Genomic DNA, 18,669 nt, shown 5'->3' with positions numbered 1-18,669 from the left:
AAGAAAAAAATCCGAATGCTTCTTGGTTTAGCAAATTCATTTCATTGTAGATAGCTTGAAGATCTGTTGTTGATATGATCAGGCAGATATGCTTATCAACAATAGGCTTAATTGCATCTTTATTCCTTGCAAGATTCATCTGGCAGGTATTGAGAGGTGGTGATGATCCCCAGTACCTCCGTGAAAACTAAGCTTCCTTCAGTGAACCTGGCATGGTATTTCACAGAGTTTTGGATCACTTCTCTATTCCCAGTTCTGTATAGCAGTTAACACTGGTTTCTGCCCTGATGTGTCATCTGCCCCCACCCACCACCCAAAAGAAACCTCCAACAAGCAACAACAACCACAAACCCAAGCAACACCTTTGCATTTTGGAATTTTAATTTTTCTCACTCTTTAGGGAAATGTTTCCCTTTTACAATGAGTTACTGCTCTTCTTTACATTTCTTATATATGCTGCAATGTAATCTAATGATAAGAACTGCATGTTTTCAATACCTCTCCTTTCTCCTAAGCTGCTAATATTTCCCTTTGCCTTCTAACATATTATTTTTCCATGACTGGTTCATTAGTTTTGAGAAGTTCAGTCTTTTCCATTAAGTAGTGTCCTGCTTTTTCTTAGCCTTTGTATTTCTTCTACTAGAATGTTCTTCGTGGTCTTCTCGTGTCATCGAGATGTTCTTCACACACACACACACCCCCCCCCCCCCCAAAATAGTGTGAAGGTTTAGTTATTGACAATGTGTGTTTGCTGCTTTTCCCTTCACATTCTCTGATTATCTCATCTTTGTTTCTCTGTTACGAGGCCTAAGCTCCATAAAGCTTCATTTTCTTCACTTTGTTTAGGTCAGTGTCACTCAGCTTCTTGGCTAGGTCAGTCCAATACCCCTCAACATAGGCACCCAGGGAATGTATGCTTATCTGTTGTGTAACTGATCTGTGGCCACCACTTGACTGCAGCCCGGTCAAGCGTGATGAGGTTGTAAGTACGTAAGTCCTTTAGTCGTGTTACTGAATGGGTACGCTCCATGCGATGATGGTGCATGTACAGCTACGTGACAGAAGGAAGGCTGCAGGGCTCTTGCAAGGGAGGGCAGCAGAAAGCCTGCCACGGGTTAGTGAATAATTTCTGTGGCTGCCAGCCTGCTTCCTGACCAGCTCTGAGGGACCCTCAGGAACGAAGTTGACAGGGTGAGTTATATGTTCTGGCACACCAGGAGCTGGCTTGCTTTAATTATCTCATGCTAAAAACCTTAATTTTCATAAGGAATGTGAAATCCCAGTTGTATTTAATTTAGGTCTCTTACGATTCTTTAGTCATTGCTCTCTTTGTCAATTATTGGTTCATGTTATGACAGAGTTTTTTTAATTCTCTTTTTGTGGAAGGAAATGTTCCCTATTTAGCTTGGCTCTTCTGCAGCATTTAATGATTGCTTCTCCATAGCAATTGTCAACGAACCTAGAACAGTCCATATCACTGGTACGCCTTCACATTTTTTAAGGCAACCCAGGTCACATTCCCATAGTCATTCAGCGGAAGACATAATCCACTTGTAGAGTTTGTTCCCAATTGTTGGGGATTTTTTCTCCTCAGGATCATGTGGACAGGTCTCTCCTTCCTGCAGAGCAAAATAGTCTATGAAATGAAAGTTCTGTTTGCTACAAAAGCCCTCATATCACATTAACAAGTTGTCATATTAAGCCTCAGTAAAGCCAGTTTTTCCTGTGCAGAGAAAGGAAGTCTTACCCTGACCGACAGAGCCTTAGTGCTTCACCTTTTCTGCTAGACCTCAAGCTCTATTGAGTGATTTCCCATGCTTCAGGAGGAGATCCCGTACTTTCGAGCCCATAGAAATAGCTAGTCCTTTTGCCTTCTTCCCTCTTATTTTCTCTGCATTGCTTTGATTCTCCTTAGGGTTTTAGAATGCTGTCCATCCCTGTAGCTGCCAGCACTCAAACTCCATGGCAAGTGTTGAGCTCATTCTTTTTCTGCAGGTTAGGCATTCTGCTCCCTCTCTCAGCCCAGCTTGTGGTTGTTGTAGGTGACCTGCCAGGTGAGGCAGTCCTCAGTTGGCTGAGCTTCCCTGATACTTGGTGAAACTGTTACTTTCTTTGTCAGCTGTTTAGTTTCTGTGCTATAGGAGGATGTGACATTTGGGTGATTCCCAGGAGAAGCTTTTCCTGGACATCAGGTAGACCACCAGCACAGCCAAGTACCATTACTGTTCCTTTACGTAAGAGTTATTTTTAAATCTTCTAAGTCTGTAAGTTACTTTCCTAACTTTAAATTGCTTTGGGGTGTGTGAGCTTTTTTACTGTCTTCCATTGTGTCTTCATAGTCCTCTCACAGGTTTCCTTTGGTGATGTATTCTTCTCTGAAATTAACTCTAGAATCAATGTAAAATACTGCACTTTTTGACAGACATTTTATTACCAAGCTCATTTTGTTTTCTTTTTTGTTGTTGTTGGTACAGTTTGTTTTCAACAGTCTTAGTGTTAAAGTTTGCAGGGTAAGTACAGATACCTTGTGGCAACTGTCAAAATAACTGTATTTCTTTTCAAGCTGGCTAATGCTATTTTTTAAAACATAAACCATGGAATTTTATTGCATAAAGCAATACTGTATTCTTTCATGGACAGGGGTGAAAGAGTGGTGCGACTGGGAAAGATTGTCTTGAATTTTAAGTATTCATTAAAAAAAAAGTATTTTAAAATAAGTTGGTATGGGCTAATAAGCTGCACTGTAACTTCTAATATGAGTAGACTTATCAAAGGGACTTCCTTATTTTGGTTTTACACACAGTGTAGAAACTTAAAATTAATTTTCAATTAAAATGTTATCAGTGGTACTGAATGTATTTTGAAGTTAGACTTACTCAGATAACTACTTATTTCTTCTGTAAGATGAAAGAGATTTGATTTAATGTTTCCTTATTTAAGGCAATGTAAGAAGGTAGGTGCATCCAGATACTGGCAGCCTTGTACAGTGAAAGAACTTTTTGTGGATTTCGAGCATTTTGAAAGATACTTCTGTAAAACAACATTCAACTGTGTCTTTCTCTCCACATCCCACACCCCCGGCCCATGGCGAAGACCTGGCATTTTTTTCTAAAGGGTAAGTAGGAAAAAAGTTAGTACATTTATGATGGTTTTACCTCTAAACTACCGGGAGATGGCAGCAGGCACATATATTATCTGCATCGTTTCAGTTCAGTGTTGAACTGCTGTGAGTTCGTCTCACTGTTACCTACTTCAGCTTAGAAAAGTTTTAGATGCATTTCTTTTGCTAGTTTTAAAAACGTTGTTCCAGAATGAAGGAAATATTTAACCTGATACCCAGTTCTGATGTTTACTTTTTGTTGCTGTTGCACTCAAGACTAACTGATGAACAATTATTTTTAAAGTTTTCAAGTGAAGACAGGAATCCTGTTCAGACTCAGAAAAAGCAGAATTTGAATGAGCTTTTTATGCCTTGAAAAATCCATAGTACGTGATGATGTCATGTTACAGTGGTAACAAGTAATGTGAAATCCACTGAATCCAGCTCATAACAATTTAATCCCCTTTACAACTAAATTCCCAAGCTGAAAGTTGATAATTTGAAAGATGAATGTTAATCCAGTTCATGTTAACTCCTGTCACATCTGAAGTTTTCATATGGATAAATTAATGGAAAACTGAGGAGTTCTCAGGTGGTTTAGACTTTCTAAGCCAGTATACCACAGTTTAGCTTTAAATTCAAAACAGGTCTTCTAAAGAGTACTACAAGAGATTTATCAGCAGAGGCTTAGACTGTCAATGGGTCATCAGATACTGAGGAGCAAAAGGGTCCAGAAGATTGGTAGCATAGTAAATATACCTTGATAGTGCCATAAGGAATTTTGATAGGATCCAGTTGTATGTTTACAGCATGTTAGGTGACAATTGTTATTTAGTAATTGCTTTCCAGTTGGGTCACTTCTGATGTATAACCATGGTGGACTTGTTCAATTAATTCTGTTTTAAGGAATACAATTACATAATTGTATTACATAATGCCTAAGAATTATGATGACTGAAGAGGTAAGTATATTGTGAAAAGCATATTATTAGCATTAGAAATATTTTAAGCAAAAATATGAGTAATTCCTTAATTTCCTTTTGAAAATTGGTGTGTTTATGCATTTTTTTCTACCGTTAAATCCCCGGGCGAGTTAAGTGCCTGGTTGTCATAATAATAACCATTAGGGAAAGCAGGCATGCAAAATATTCAAATTCTTATCTCCTAAGTATTGGACAGATTAAGAAAATGGTAAAGAATAACTTTCTAAATAAGATAGCTATTCCTGTATGGAAGGAGGAATTCTTCAAAGTACGTAATTTGTTTCAAGAAAAGCATCTTTTTTTGTGTGCTCTGAGAAATTTATGCATGCCTTTCTTTAAAAAAAAAATGGAAGAACAAATGGCCATCGATGTGTCATGACAGTGAGATGAGCTAAAATATTTCGTGAGGCACCCAGGCCATTGTGCTGGGACTATACCTTGAGCTGTTCCTCTCCATCTCACTACTGGCGTCTCTCACTGCACATTGCAGCCTTGGGAAATCTAATCCTATAGCACAGAGACAATGCCTGACTTCTAAACATTCAGTGATGTCTTCACCAGAACTTGTCTGCTCTGCTGGTTAATAGCAGAATAAATATGAACAATCTAGAAGTGACATGGATTGTTAAAAATACCTTCCTCTGAAAACTGTGGCAATATTTGCTTACTAACACTGATAGCTTAAAAGCAATTAAAGAAGATGGCTTTGCACAAGAACACCATTGAGCTAGGTACAAAGCTTATACAATTCTGCTTGAAGTGTAAAGAAGCTCTTCTCTCTCTATTAATCGAGTAGATCACAGGAAGGTGAAATGTCCCACTTAATTATTTTTTTAATGACACTCATCAAATAATGAGTAAGTATGTAAGTGTTTCTTAGAGTTTAGTCCTTGATTCATTTTCAGTCTGGCAGCCACTTAAGAAACCAGGGAAGACTATTTTGGATTCTGTTTGCCCTTAAAAAAATAACTTCAGGGTGGACAGTGGGACCATGTGCAAAGCAGCTAGGAAAACAAGCAAAGAAAGGATTTGCTAGTACAATTTGAATAAAATCACTTATTTTATAAGTCATTAATGGCCCCAGAAGGACTATTCACTGCTTGTTATGTTAGTACTGGCAAAATTTTTAGAGAAAAAAAACTAGAGAAAGTGGAACAATATTTGAAAGTTCGTGCTAGTTTTCTGCATCTCTCACACAATGGATGGCCTCATCCAAACCTCATGATATGACATTGCTAGGAGTGTAAAAATGGAAAGCACATGGCTTGGTCACGGGGGTAGCAGTTTAATGCTAATAGTTCCTTAGGCTCCCTTCCTTGAAATCTGATTTGGGTGAAAACATGGCATTATTGCTTAAGGTAAGCCATTCCATGGTTGTAATCAGACAGTTAGTGGACAGGTAGGCTAAGAGTAGGTACTTACTGTGAGGTTCAGGTCACTCTTGTTACCAAGGAAAAAATCATTAAGCTACAGCAAAGTTTAATTCATTTGTGTTAGCTGAATGATTTGCCACGTCTTTGATCTCATAAGTTTCTTTAAGCCTGTGAAGATGTAAATGAAGAAGACTATGGATGTGGACTTGCATGTAATGAAGCAGCAACCTAAGCAATGATCTAACATTTGTCAGAGAGAAAAAAATGAAGTATTTTTTAATTAAATGCAGTGTTAGTGCAGTTTTTGCAGAAATGCAATATAATCTGTTAAACCAATAAAGGGTTAAAGCTGAGTTATAACTGATTACCCCGTTGCATCAAGTGGTGGTGTCATTGCTTTGCTGTGCTCTTGGCTTAAGCCACATATTGGGCCAGGGTTTCTTTTTTTGTTACAAGCTCTCCGCAGGGACCCTGCGGTGTGACTGTGCAATGTTTTGCAAGGTGACGCTGTTCCTTGTGGCTACTGCGGCTGGGAGTCAGCACTCTGTTTCATTTCCGGCCTTGCTTGTCAGGGAGGCTAATCAGTTTTGATCTAAGTTTCCAAAAAAGGATTTACAAGTCCTGCAAGCTTAGGTACACCCCATTTCTGCAACTTCTACCTTGGAGATGCCTTGATCACTGCTGTACTTCTATTTTGAAGAACAGAGAGGTTCTATTTTTTCTTTTTTTTTAGAGATGTGACAGTGATGACGCTCATGCTCACTTATTTAGTACTATGGTATGAAAAGTCTTCTAGCATTGGGAAGGTTGAGGTTCAGTAACTTTTGTATCCAGAAGATACCCAAACCCTCGTCTCCCATGCCTAGAGAAGTGTTCTCATCATCAAACTTTAGGCTAGTTTGGCTGGGCAACATTCTTTGTCCCATCTGTTGAAACTATGCCACAGAACAAAAGGGAATTGAAAATCCATTTGAAGACAGAAGGGAAAAGGAAGAGATTGAGTTTTAATGGTCAGACCTGGCAAAGAGAGTCCAGAATCACAGTCCAGCTGCCAAGTTTTGTGATTCACATACTTTATTTTCCATACAATTTCACTTTGCGTAAGCTTTTCAGTACTGGTAAAATCTAAAGTTACTGAGATCTGCTCTGAATTAAACTCATGACCGAAAATCCCTTTCAATATTTCTTTTTAACAACAGATGCATTTGTTTAGATGACATTTTCATTGTAAGCAATGTTTAAACCCCACAAAACAATATTGGTGGGAAACAATAATAAGGATATGCTGCCCTAGTGATCATAGTAAACTTCAGGGGTACGTGTCTCCTGTTATTATCTAAATAATCTCCTAAAGTGCTGCAGGATGATTTACCATATCTGCTTGCTGCCTGTGCTAATTTGCTGGGGAAAATGCTCTGCATCTTTTTGTATTCTCTTCACCATGCCCAAAGTTACATGGAACTCACTCTACTTGACAGCATGACCAGATTGCTGACCTCTGCCAAAAGTTCTATCTCCCTGTGAATGGCTGTCTCCAGTTACTGCCACACACGCGTTTTGCATTACACTGATGATGTTTAGATTTCATCTCTGTAGCAGCCTTAACCTTGCTGCGTCCTTGGGCACATTTTGGCCAACCAGGTTGCACATGAATGTAGAAGTTGTAATAATCTGTGCTGACCTGCAGGTTTTTACACATTACCCTTGCTGATTTTGCATTATATTTACCAAGCAAATGGCACCATTATTCACAAAGAGGAAAAATAATCTACCTAAGTTCTCTGCAGGCAGTAGAGGACATACACATGGTTACTTCATCTCCAGTGACAGTGGCGCTGATATTTCATGAAAAATGAAAAAACACTGATAGTAACAAAACCAGACCTAGTCTTAAACAAAAACTCAGAGGAAAGATGCAGTAGCAGACATGTTACTTAGATATCCTCCAACATTAAACAGGGTGCTGTAGAGCCAAAGGGCATGATCTAATGGTGGGTAAGCATTGTAGACAAAAGCTTTGTGTAGCAACTTCAAACATGCAGTAACAAAAACAATTTAACAGAGATGACCTCTATATGGGTGCATTCTTAGGAGTATGCAAGAAACTAGAGCTCAGGAAGCACAGGATTTACTCTCACATTCTCGTTTACCTATGACTTGCTGTGTCATGTTACCTCTTTTTTACTTCTGACCCCATTTTTCAATTTCACCTACTTCAAGATGGGGTTGCAGTAGTCATGCTGCCATAAATAACAGGTTCATAAAAGATTCTGTGATGTTCGTCTGGGTACTGCTCATCAGCCACCTCTGCTTGAGAGAGTCGTTCTCGTATGTGTAGTTAGTATAAACTGAATTTTACAGCTGCTAAGCGCAACCAGAACTGGAAAATGGTTGGCTTTAAATTTGTATGGAGAAATCACAAATGAGAAACTACTGCCTGCACAGTATTTTGAGACTCAGGCAAACAATTTACATACTAAAAAATGGCCCCATTTCTTGAGATGATGAATTGTGATTAAGCATGGTTTAGCTAACTTTCAGTATGTTAAAAGCTCATAAATATCAACTGTACCTACTTTACTAGACATAGGCCAAGCTCATGTCTGTGCTGTTGTGACAAGGGAATAACTTGTGTTTGTGTGCAGATGACAATGCATGCCTTTGCAGGCCATCTGAGAAGGCAGTGACACGCTTTCCACCTTTACAATTCAATTTTTGATGCGATTTAAAAAGCATTTTTGGAAACTTGATTAAGTTCTAATTCACAAACAGCTCCTGACCCCTGTGTTAATGAATAATAACCACAAGTTACTATGGCCAGGTTTGGATAAAAGCTAGTGTGTATTGGTCTGAAACAAAATGCTGATCTGTGACCTAGCTAGAGCTACCCAAGCTTTTCTTTCTACAGAGTTCTGTTAAATAACGCTTGGTGTTCCTTAAAACAGGCAGTATCAATCCCTACTCAGCCCCGTCATGAGCCTTTTAACCCCCCCCCCCCCCCTTTCTTTTCCTGGTTGCAGCCCTATTCACCTTGCCTTTGGGTAGAGGAGAAGGACATGGTCTGCAGTTGTGGCATAGAACTGCATGTCTCCCTTATTTCCTCTTGAGATTTGTAGTCTGAAATTGTTGGTGTCTGTAACAGCACTAAATTGAGATTTTTATGGACCCAGTTTTGTCTTGTATTTGATAAAGGTATTGTTACTTATTCATGTGCTTGAGAATTAATTTTCTTATATTTGGTTTACTGTATTAAGTGGAACACTAGAAACTGTGCTTAGCATAGAATCATAGAATGGTTTGGACTGGAAGGGACCTTAAAGATCACCTAGTTCCAGCCCCCTGCCATGGGCAGGGGGACCTTCCGCTAGACCAGGCTACTCAGAGCCCCGTCCAACCCGGCCTTGAGCACTCCAGTGAGGGGCCATCCACAGCTGCTGGGGGCAACCTGTGCCAGCGCCTCACCATCCTCATGATAAAGAATTTCTTCCTAATTTGTCTTGGTAGAATAGAACTGCCCTTTATAACTGGATTTGCTTTTGTGAAGCTAAATAATTGTTCCCAGGAAAACATGTTCCTTCCCCATCCAACCTTCATTCTATTTGACACACTGGCTGTTCGTTCTCTGGGAATCTAAAAATAATTTTTAGTGATTTATGGACTGCTGTTGCTAATATTTCCACGATCCTGTTAAAAGTGAGTGCTTTTTCCTCGGTGTCCAATTTTTGTGTTTTAAATAAGCAAAATGTCAATTAAACTAAAACCAGGTCTAAATCATGTATATGCTAAAATTGGCAACAGCTTGCTGGCAGATTTTATAAATCATCCAAATCTGTCTATATCTGAGGAAAATTAAAAACAAAGTTCTGAATAAAGTAAGAAACCAGGAAAGGCATAAATTTACGTGGTGTGTGGCAGTGAAATAGTCATGAGTAAGACAAGTTTCAAATATTCCTCATTTGTATTTACAGTGTTATATGCTTTTGTATTACTCTCTCTCAGACATGGTTTTATATATATGAATATATGTATACACACAACACACTCTGGTGGATTTGGTTCCCTTTTTCTCTGATGCTTTTTTCAGGTAATAGAAGTGAAAAGGTTACACATGTAATTCAATATGTACTTATTCATAACACATGTTATTTCTAGCACTTTGAAGGAGATATAGAACCACAGAATGGTTGAGGTTGGAAGGGACCTCTGGAGGTCATCTAGTCCAACCCCCCTGCTCAAGCAGGGTCACGTAGAGCAGGTTTCCTAGGATCATGTCCAGACGACTCCTGAATATCTCCAGGGATGGAGATCTTCTCTAGGGTAAACAGTCCTGGCTCTCTCAGCTTTTCCTCATAGGAGAGATGCCCCAGTCCCTTCATCATCCTAGTGGCCTGTTGCTGGACTCTCTCCAGTAGCTCCATTTTTCACTTGTACTGGGGAGCTCAGAACTGGATGCAGTATTCCAGGTGTGGCCTCACCAGTGCCAAGTAGAGGATCTTCTCCCTCAGCTTGCTGCAACACTCCTCCTAGTGCAGGCCAGGATACCGTTGGCCTTCTTTGTGGCAAGGGCATACTGCTGCCTTGTGTTCAACCTGGTGTCCAGATCCTTTTCTCCACAGCTGCTTTCTAGCTAGTTGGCCCCCAGCATGTCCTGGTGCATGGGGGTTAGTTTAATCTTTCATGAGTGCGGGACTTTGCGTAGCCTCTTCTTGAACTTCACGAGGTTCCTGTCAGCCCATTTCTCCAGCCTGTCATGGCCGTGTGGTGCATCAGGCACTCCTCCCAGCTTTGTATCATCAGCAAACTTGTTGAGGGTACACCCTGCCCCATGGCCCAGACCACTAATGAAAATGTTACAAGAAAGCTCTGGATAAAGAGCTTTACCAAACATTTTTTTTTTCTCTAAGGAGGAATTCTCAAAATCCTATTGGATTGGGTTTTTTTAATTTTGTGTCTCTTTTCTGTGAGCGCTGTGATTTCTTTCTTAGGGCATTGTGCGCCATAGGTATCTTAAGGGCTTTGGGCACAAAGGCTCTGGGACTAAGCAGTCTCCTTTGTCTCTTGGATGTATTTAAGAGTTCACAGCCCCAGCCATTTCCTACACACCATAGAAACACTTGGAGTCTCTTCGTTTTCTCATAAAATTTGGCAGAACAGGGGAAGCCTCAGGGATCCACAGAAGAGTTAAGCCTGCCAGATGCACCTGTTTTTCTTCAGAGATGATCAGTGACGTCTTCCTTGTCAATGACAGCACAGTGGTCTGCTGCTTTCAGCACCTGGTGGTGGGAAGGTCGACAGCAAAGTCTGGCATCTTTGTAAAGTGAAGAAATCTTTGGCTGCTTCTGTCCAAGAAAACAAAATGCCAAACAGAACTCCTCACCTTTCCAGTGTCTCAGTGGTGGCAAGAATCCTAACTGGTTGTGTGATGGAGTATGTGTGTGGTGGTTTGATAGTGAGGGTTTGGGCTTGACCATCCTCTGTCTCTAAGTCTCTCCTTTCTCCTGAACACTTGGGTAAGTTAACACAGCAAATATAACATTACATGTGATTATTAAGAAGTGAAAGCCTGCAGCCTTTGTCATGACATGACGAAATTCACATCGTAATACCTTCAGGAATGATGCTTAATATCTCATTTCTCCTCTATGGGAACATTCAGCAAGGCAAGCTCAGTTACACAATGAAACCAGTATAGTTAAACCATGTTTACATTCATATAAACAGTAACAGGCTTTGGCACAATACCTGTGAAGCCAGATGTCTCTCAGTAACTCACAAGAAACAATAAGAATAGATGATATTTGAAACATGGTATTTCTCTTAGTTTTTATAAGTTATCCAAACTGGAAGCTTTAGTAAATGTATTTAATTGTCAATAAATTATGCTGGTGCTCATATAGTTTCTGTTTAAAAGTGATTGAAACAGCAGCTTTTTATCAGTATACAAGCCTAGCACATCAGCCTGCTTTACAGTGAATGCTGTAAAAGGTGCATTATGTATTTCCTGCAGAGAAAGAGTATTTTCTTCCCTCTTTATGTTCAGCTTGTCTGGATATATTTCATTCTAGAGGAGATCAGCTTGCTCGTAAATCTATTTGGATATTAATGTTGAAAGGAGGGTCAGGAATAGAGGCATTCAGATAGGACAAGCCTCAAGCTTAGTTTTATTAATGCAGAGATCAGTCTTATAGAGTAAATATTGAGATTGAAACACTCTTTGCCATAGTGAATGTTAATGAAATTACCTACGTGCACAAGGATAAGAGTCTAATTGTTTAATTTTTCCTGAGTTAGTGTTCAGTGTGTAAATCCACTTTAAAAGAATATTTTGGTGTGGTGCGAACAGAGTGGTTTTTGTGAAAAAACATTGTTTCATATGCTGTTCTGAGTGATATCCCATATTGAATGCTTTGTTTCTTGATTATTCTCCTGTACAAGCAGACTGCAGCTTTCATTTGATTGCTGTATATTCCACGAATTCCAGGTTGCTTGATTTTTTTGTTCCATGTTTACATGAAATTAACACTTTTGAAGTGACAATTTCATGGAAAATGTTCTTAGGTGTTTCCCTAAAATTACAAAAATTCATATCCACTGAGCATGTATTTGCATATTGGAATATGATAGATGGCATCATGTGCCACTTTTATTAGAGCGCCAGCGGATCTTGCCATTGTGAACTGAAGACTAAAGTTGAAAGTTAGTCATGATTCACCGTATTTTGGGTCTGCATTTGATAGAAATAGTTATAACCGACAGTTGTAAAACCCCCCAGTCGTTCCATGAGTGTGTGAAGATGGTTGGAACTGTCTAGTAAATGCTGTGAAGCTGGTATTTCTAGAACCCTGTAGGGAGTGTTTGGTGTTGGTATTATTAAAAGAGGTCACACAATTTAAGTCTGATTCTGGCTCAAGAACACAGTCCAAGGAAAGTACAGTATTATAATGCACAGAATAATCGGTAGTCTGAGTTTGTTATTATGTGGCCTGTGAAAAGTTACAGGAAATTTTGTCTATCAGGAGGTACTTAATCAAGGAGGGAGTGGGGAGAATCAGAAGATTATGAACTTCTAATACAGAAGTCTGTACAAATGTCTGGATCCAGACATGGTAACTGGAATAAACCCAAGATTTTTGGTTCTGTAGGAAGGTCTACTGAAGTTATTCTTAACTTCTGATCTACATGAAATTAAATTAAAGCACACTTTTTGAGATATGTATCTTTTGAAAAGTTTTTACTGGGTAGATTGCAAGAAAAATAATTTTTGTGCTCATCACATCAAAATTTACCATGATCATGTAAACCTATGTGGATTATAAAGTGTATTGTAAACACATATATTAGATTCATGGAAAATGTAGGAGAGTTTTGGAGTACGAAGTCAGTGCTTCTGAGACAGATTAAGACCTAGATTTAGCTGAAAGTTCTCTGGCTAAATACAGTATTGCCAGAAGATACAGTTATGTGAAAATGTCAGTGAAAAAAGTGAAAGATTTGAGGTTAATGACATTGGAACTTAATGGGATTTCATTTTTCATCAAAATGTAATGTTTATTTAATCCAGCAAGCATTTTGACAGAAACTTTTTTTTTTTTTTTTGCATTTAATCATTTGCCATCAAGCTCTATGAATAGGAACAATAAGTAGGTAGGTAGGGACTGAAGTGAAAACAAAGGGGTAGTTTCCCCAGTAATGATTGAATAGGATTCCAAAGCATTCCAGTAGAGCACATTCCAGATGGGAATCGTATTTAAGAGCAGCAAAGGTAAAGGGCTGTGTACACTGCCCCACTGTTTGTGTTGTCCTGGTTAGAAGGCATTTGTCTGAGAAAGGGCCTTTTCAGAGCTACTAGTGTTTCAGTTGCTGGGACTGACGAGGTGGACATTTCATCAGGGGGAGTAAGAGGCTTCAGAGGGGGTGAGTTGTGGGTGTGCAACACACAAGACTACACAAGATCCATCCAGAGCTGGCAATTTTTATGTGGCACTTCAGAAATACAGAATAATTTGCTTTCTGCTAGTCCTGGACAAGTGACTGTATTAGCACAAGGACAGAAATATTAACATCTTACAATGGCATACCTTCTGTCCAGGATAGCTGGACATTCCAGACTGTTTGGTTTCTTGCTGCAGTTTAGAAAAAAATATGTAAGTGTGAATTGGTAGTTTTTCATTATTATTGTCTTAAATTTTATTATTATTTTATTTTACCTTTACATGGCACTTAAAAACATGGCACTAAATTGAAGCTCATCAAAACATTTTAAATAACCATTTCAATGTGAGGAAGGTGGAGAAAAGCCTATAATAAAATAATCTAGTGATTTATGTCTTTTTTTTTCTTAAGAAAGACAAAATGTTACCCATGAGAACTCTCCTCCGTGAACATTTTGAGCCAAAATAACTGTTTTCATTGGAGGAGGGGAAGAAGAGGAGAAACCTTTGATTCGACTTATTGTTCACTGTCAAAATTAGTCTGGGATCTGTGCTACCCTTGCAGAGCCTATTACTATCCTAGTGTGGTGCTAAACCTCTGCTAAAGTGAGGTAGGTAAAGTGGTCCCTGGAGTGCAAGGTATCTGTAGTGCCAGGTGTCCCAGCTCAGCACTAACCTCTTTCCAGAGTCCCACTTCCTGTGGCATTACTCCAGTTTTATTCATAGCCCCATCCTAGCTGTCCACAGCATGCACAGCCTCTTCTCCTTGCCTGACAATAGGTGGTTTGCAAACAAAAGCAGATACCTGTCCTAAAATAGACTTGGGGATCTGTTATGGATCCAGTTGCAGCTGGGGTTCAGGGATAATAGTACTGCACTGGCCCATTGTTGAAGCATGGGAATCTGTTAGATTTGGTTCAAGGAACTCTTCCCTGCTCTCTGCTGCACAGCGTAGCCCTTGTGATCAAAGTGCTGTACTATTTGGAAACCTAATTATATAATTTGGTTGGTGGCCGCTAATAGTTTCTGCCGCTTCTAGTTCAGTTAATCTCCTGAGCGTGTGTGTCTTCAAAGGGAGGCTGTTGCTGTTGTCCTCGCTGTTGGCTGTGCTTGAGGAAGGCAATGTAACAATGGTCTTTTTCACACATGCTAGGAGACAGCTTGCTCCACAAAGGAGGTCTCCTTTCCCTGCTTGAATGGTTTGGGAAATGTTAGCAAGTTCTGTAGTGCTGTTGTGTCCATATGTTCAGTATATCTTTCTTATGCTGTTTAATTAATCCCCAGTGCATTCACAACTCCTACACAAGGGGTAGGTTTGCTGTAAGAAAATTGAATTCCAGGGAGTTGGGATTCTTTCACTGTTCAGTCACTTTTAATGTCCATTTTGCTGTTTTGCTATGAAAAACTGAATTATAACAGTAACCATGTCAAACAAATCTGAATGAGAATCATATGAATTCCCATTAACTCTAATTGTTTTTTTTAAACTCAGTATAAAAACCAGATTGTGTCTAATTAACTTCCAAAGTACTCCTTTTTACACAAAGGCTATCCTAGGGGACACTTGGCAGACCTCCCTGTTGAGCTTTTTTGCAGAAATGTAGTAGATGAGTAGTATAAAGCCACAGCATTTGTTACTGTGATACTTCCCTTAAATGCAAGCTTTATCATAACGATGCCACTGAGGGAGTGGAACTTCCTGGTCATGCACTGAAATCCAGAATATGGTTAGGACCACAATGGAAGGATAGTTGTGAATACTGAGACAAGCACTAAGGAATGCAGAATATGTGAAGAGATACCGATACCTCAGTATTTGAAGTAACTGCAAGTGAAAAATAGATCAGTACAAAGTATTGCCTCCATCAGATAACTAATTTTGGAAAAAAATAAACAAAACGGGGTTTCTGCTGCCTTATCTCTGAAGAGGACAGAGGCAAGCCTGGGTTCCCATTTGCCTTTCCTCTTTCTTCCTTGTCTCTGCATGTTTCCTCCGTTTGTCCCATTTCTGTCCATTTCACTTTCAGTGTTGTTTTTCAGAGCTTAGAGTAGGCCACATGTCCTGTAGGCATAGATTGCCTGAATATATTTTTTTTGCATTTGGAAGCTGATTAAAAGGTTTACACAAATGTAAGTTTAGAGCAGTAGATAGGTGACCTACAGGAATAAAAGCTGTTGTTGAATTTGCATAGTGGGAAGTTTTAAGTTGTTATATCTTGCTATACCTTATGATTATTAAAATTAAAGTCACTGTGAAAGTGATGATACTGTAAGTATCTTACTGTAAGAACTGCATCCGTGGAAGCATTGCTAGCTAATCTGAAAGGAGAAGAGGAATGAGACGCATGAAATAGAAGAGGATTCTAGAAAAATCCACAGGACTAAGAGCATGGCTTGGAAATGGATTGATTCACTGAGGTCTGCTAAACTGCAGACCTCCTTCAACCTTTTTCTGCATTTAGGACATTTGTAATACCCTCCTGTGTGATTATCTGATGGTCTACAAAGGGCTGGGAGATACAATTCATTTCCCACGTGGTTACGTTTTCTCTTCATTCCTGAAAACTGTAGAAATTTAACATCTTTTGAGATCTCTACTGTTATGATAAATCTGTTTGAAGGAGGCTGGTGGAGCTTTAAAGTTAAGAGAGGGATGGCTCAAACATGAATGCACGGATGATACGTGAATGTGTAAATCTTGCTTCTTAAGAAAGAAAGAATTCTGATTTAGGTCTTCAGACTATTTTTTTTTTATGATCACAGCCCTAAAATCTGCTAAGAGCTGTTTCTGCTGTTGATTCATAGAACCAGGGAGGAAGATAATCTGAAATAAAAGGATAAGAAAGTGCAGCTGTTTGATATAAGGAATGTTGATGATTTCTAAGGCTTGCTGTCCATAGGTGGAATATACTATCTGAGAAAAGTAGAATTGTCCAAACCAGGTATCCCCTATTTATCTATTCCCCCCTTCCCCTTTCCCTGCAGTGGTTTCTTTCTCTGAAAAAAAAAAATGAAGAAAGCCAGGCTATTTTCAAAGTACAGGGAAAAAGAGAGATGCCTTTTCCCCCTGCCCCCTCCAGGTTCTCTAGAGGAGAGTAGATAGAAATATAAGTTGGAATTGCAAGATTTTTTTTCAACAAAATTCTCACTCATATGCTTTTAATTGTGTACCTGCACATTAAGTTAGTTGGCTGTTGGCTGGTTAGGAGACAAGGTCTCTTTTTAGACACATTTGTTTCTTTCTCTGTGGTTGCATTTCACTGTTCCTTTGGCATAGCATTGAATCATGACATTACTGAGGCTGGCATAAAAACATGAGCAGCAGTGAGCTTACCAGTTCTTTATTTTTACTTTTTATCCTTTATTGAGTGATGCTGAATCAGTAGACTCGGGAAGACTTGTTGTTTTTTCTCATTGGTCTTAGACGTGCTGATTGATTATATTAAGTGGATGTGAGCCTTGATGTCTGATCAGCCTGTTCATCTTAGCCATCTAAGGAAAGAAGTATAAATTTTTAGGTGAACAGGACCCAAGTTGCAAAGGGGTAACGCTAGTCACATTGGTGGTTTTGTTGGAGCTCACAAGACATAGCAAACAGTTAAGTACATCTTCCCTTTCCAACACAGAGTATCCAAGCTGTTGTTTTTCCATTACTTACGATATCCCAGTCATGCAGCTGGTACCAGTGCCATCTTCTGCATGTTATTTGTGTTCTCTTATTTAGCATGCCTGATAAAGCAGAAATGTGCAGATGATACTGCTCAGTACTTCTTTACAGACAGATTTTTTGCATCATTTTTTTCATTTTAAGTGAGCTACATAATTTTTACTTGGATGCGTCTTAATACTTCTCTTGAATCTACACATGTTCACTTTTGTAGTGTTGAATGTTTTGTTTCCTACAGAGAAAATTATTTTATAAATAAGCACAGTGTATTTGTTTACATGGGGGATAGACTATATGATTCTAATGCTTTTTGTATCTTCCCCAAGGAGACAAAAATGACATTGTGTATTTTCTTATGCATGTTTTTCTTCTGATCTTTTTTGTCTTTTTGTCTTGTGGGAAGCTGTGCTTCAGTAGAAAGCTATGTTAAAAACATAGTTAAAAGAAAATTGATCTTAAACTAATCCTTTGAGTCAACTGATGTTCTACTGAGATCAGTATTATTTTATTAGCATATATGTGATGTTACTACTAATACAGCATGAATTTATTACAGCCAGGGGTAGCTCAATGAATTCCAGATGAATTCACAATAGCTGGATTCTTAAAATGCTACCAGGTTTACTTCAGGTTTTCTGTTTCCATGTGTGATTAATACCAGAACTCAGCACAGCTACCTGCTCCTATGTAAAAAATAAAAGTGAAATAATCATATATGTAAAATTAAACTGAAAACTTAAAAAGGTGTGCCTGAGTCTTGGCACTGATAATCAAAAGTAACAGTTTCGAAGCCACCAGAAGACACTGATTTTACATAATCAAAAGTTGTTATTGGTTTATCTCTTTCACAAATCCAAACAACCAAAATACTCCAAAGTATTTTAATATAACTAGCTAGATTAGTATCTTACTTGAAAAATGATTCATATCATATTTAGAGATACTTAAGTGTAAATTTGGTTGCAAAGCTCTTCAAGGATATCTATGAAAATAAAATGCATTTTTGAAGATTTGTTAGTCAGACATCCTAATCCCAGGTAGAAACCTAGCAGCTTCTTTTCATAAAAGTGGCAAAATCTGTTTAAATTGGTACTTTTTGTAAAAAGACACATGGAAACTTACACAGTTTCACACTGACATGGGTTGTATTGATACATTTTTTTTTTTTTAGAAGTGTCATATGATTGTTAGAAGCTTCACCTAATGAAGTGTGGCACATTAGGTTTCACGCTGGAATCCCCTGCTATATTTGGACCTATGTAACATCACACATTTGTTATTACATTATTCCAGCTTGGTACTGGCTATTACCAGAATCTGACCCCCAACTTTGGCAAGTGTATTTAGGCTTGAAGATTTCACTTGGTCTCTTTTTTCATCAGCCCTTACCATATGGTTCACGCAGCATTTCCATAGCTTTACAGACCAGATGTGTGTTTTGTGCACACTTCATCAGAAAGCACTGCACCAAGGACATGGCAAAAATAATCTCCAACAACTATTTAATGTATTGGTTATGTGATGATGTAAATCAAATTATGGTCCCGTAAGGGCTGTTTCTTTTTCTGTAATGTAGAGGACATGCACTGATAATGGGGAGTGAGGGAGCAAGGTG

General features: G+C 38.8%; 1 long non-coding RNA gene across 3 annotated transcripts in view; it reads left to right on the top strand.

Moving 5' to 3' along the window:
• The window catches only part of LOC114013778 (uncharacterized), a 35,128-nt gene that overhangs the window by 1,684 nt on the left and 14,775 nt on the right, over positions 1-18,669 (top strand). For all 3 annotated transcript variants that reach the window (XR_003556959.2, XR_008745871.1, XR_008745870.1), the window contains exon 3: positions 2,941-3,115. This is a non-coding gene — a long non-coding RNA (uncharacterized LOC114013778). The remainder of the gene's footprint in view (positions 1-2,940; positions 3,116-18,669) is intronic.

The sequence above is a fragment of the Falco peregrinus genome, chromosome 2 (genome assembly GCF_023634155.1).
Source record: "Falco peregrinus isolate bFalPer1 chromosome 2, bFalPer1.pri, whole genome shotgun sequence".
Classification (NCBI taxonomy): domain Eukaryota; kingdom Metazoa; phylum Chordata; class Aves; order Falconiformes; family Falconidae; genus Falco; species Falco peregrinus.
Note: the sequence above shows the minus strand (reverse complement) of the source record. Positions and strands in the feature narration are given on the sequence as shown.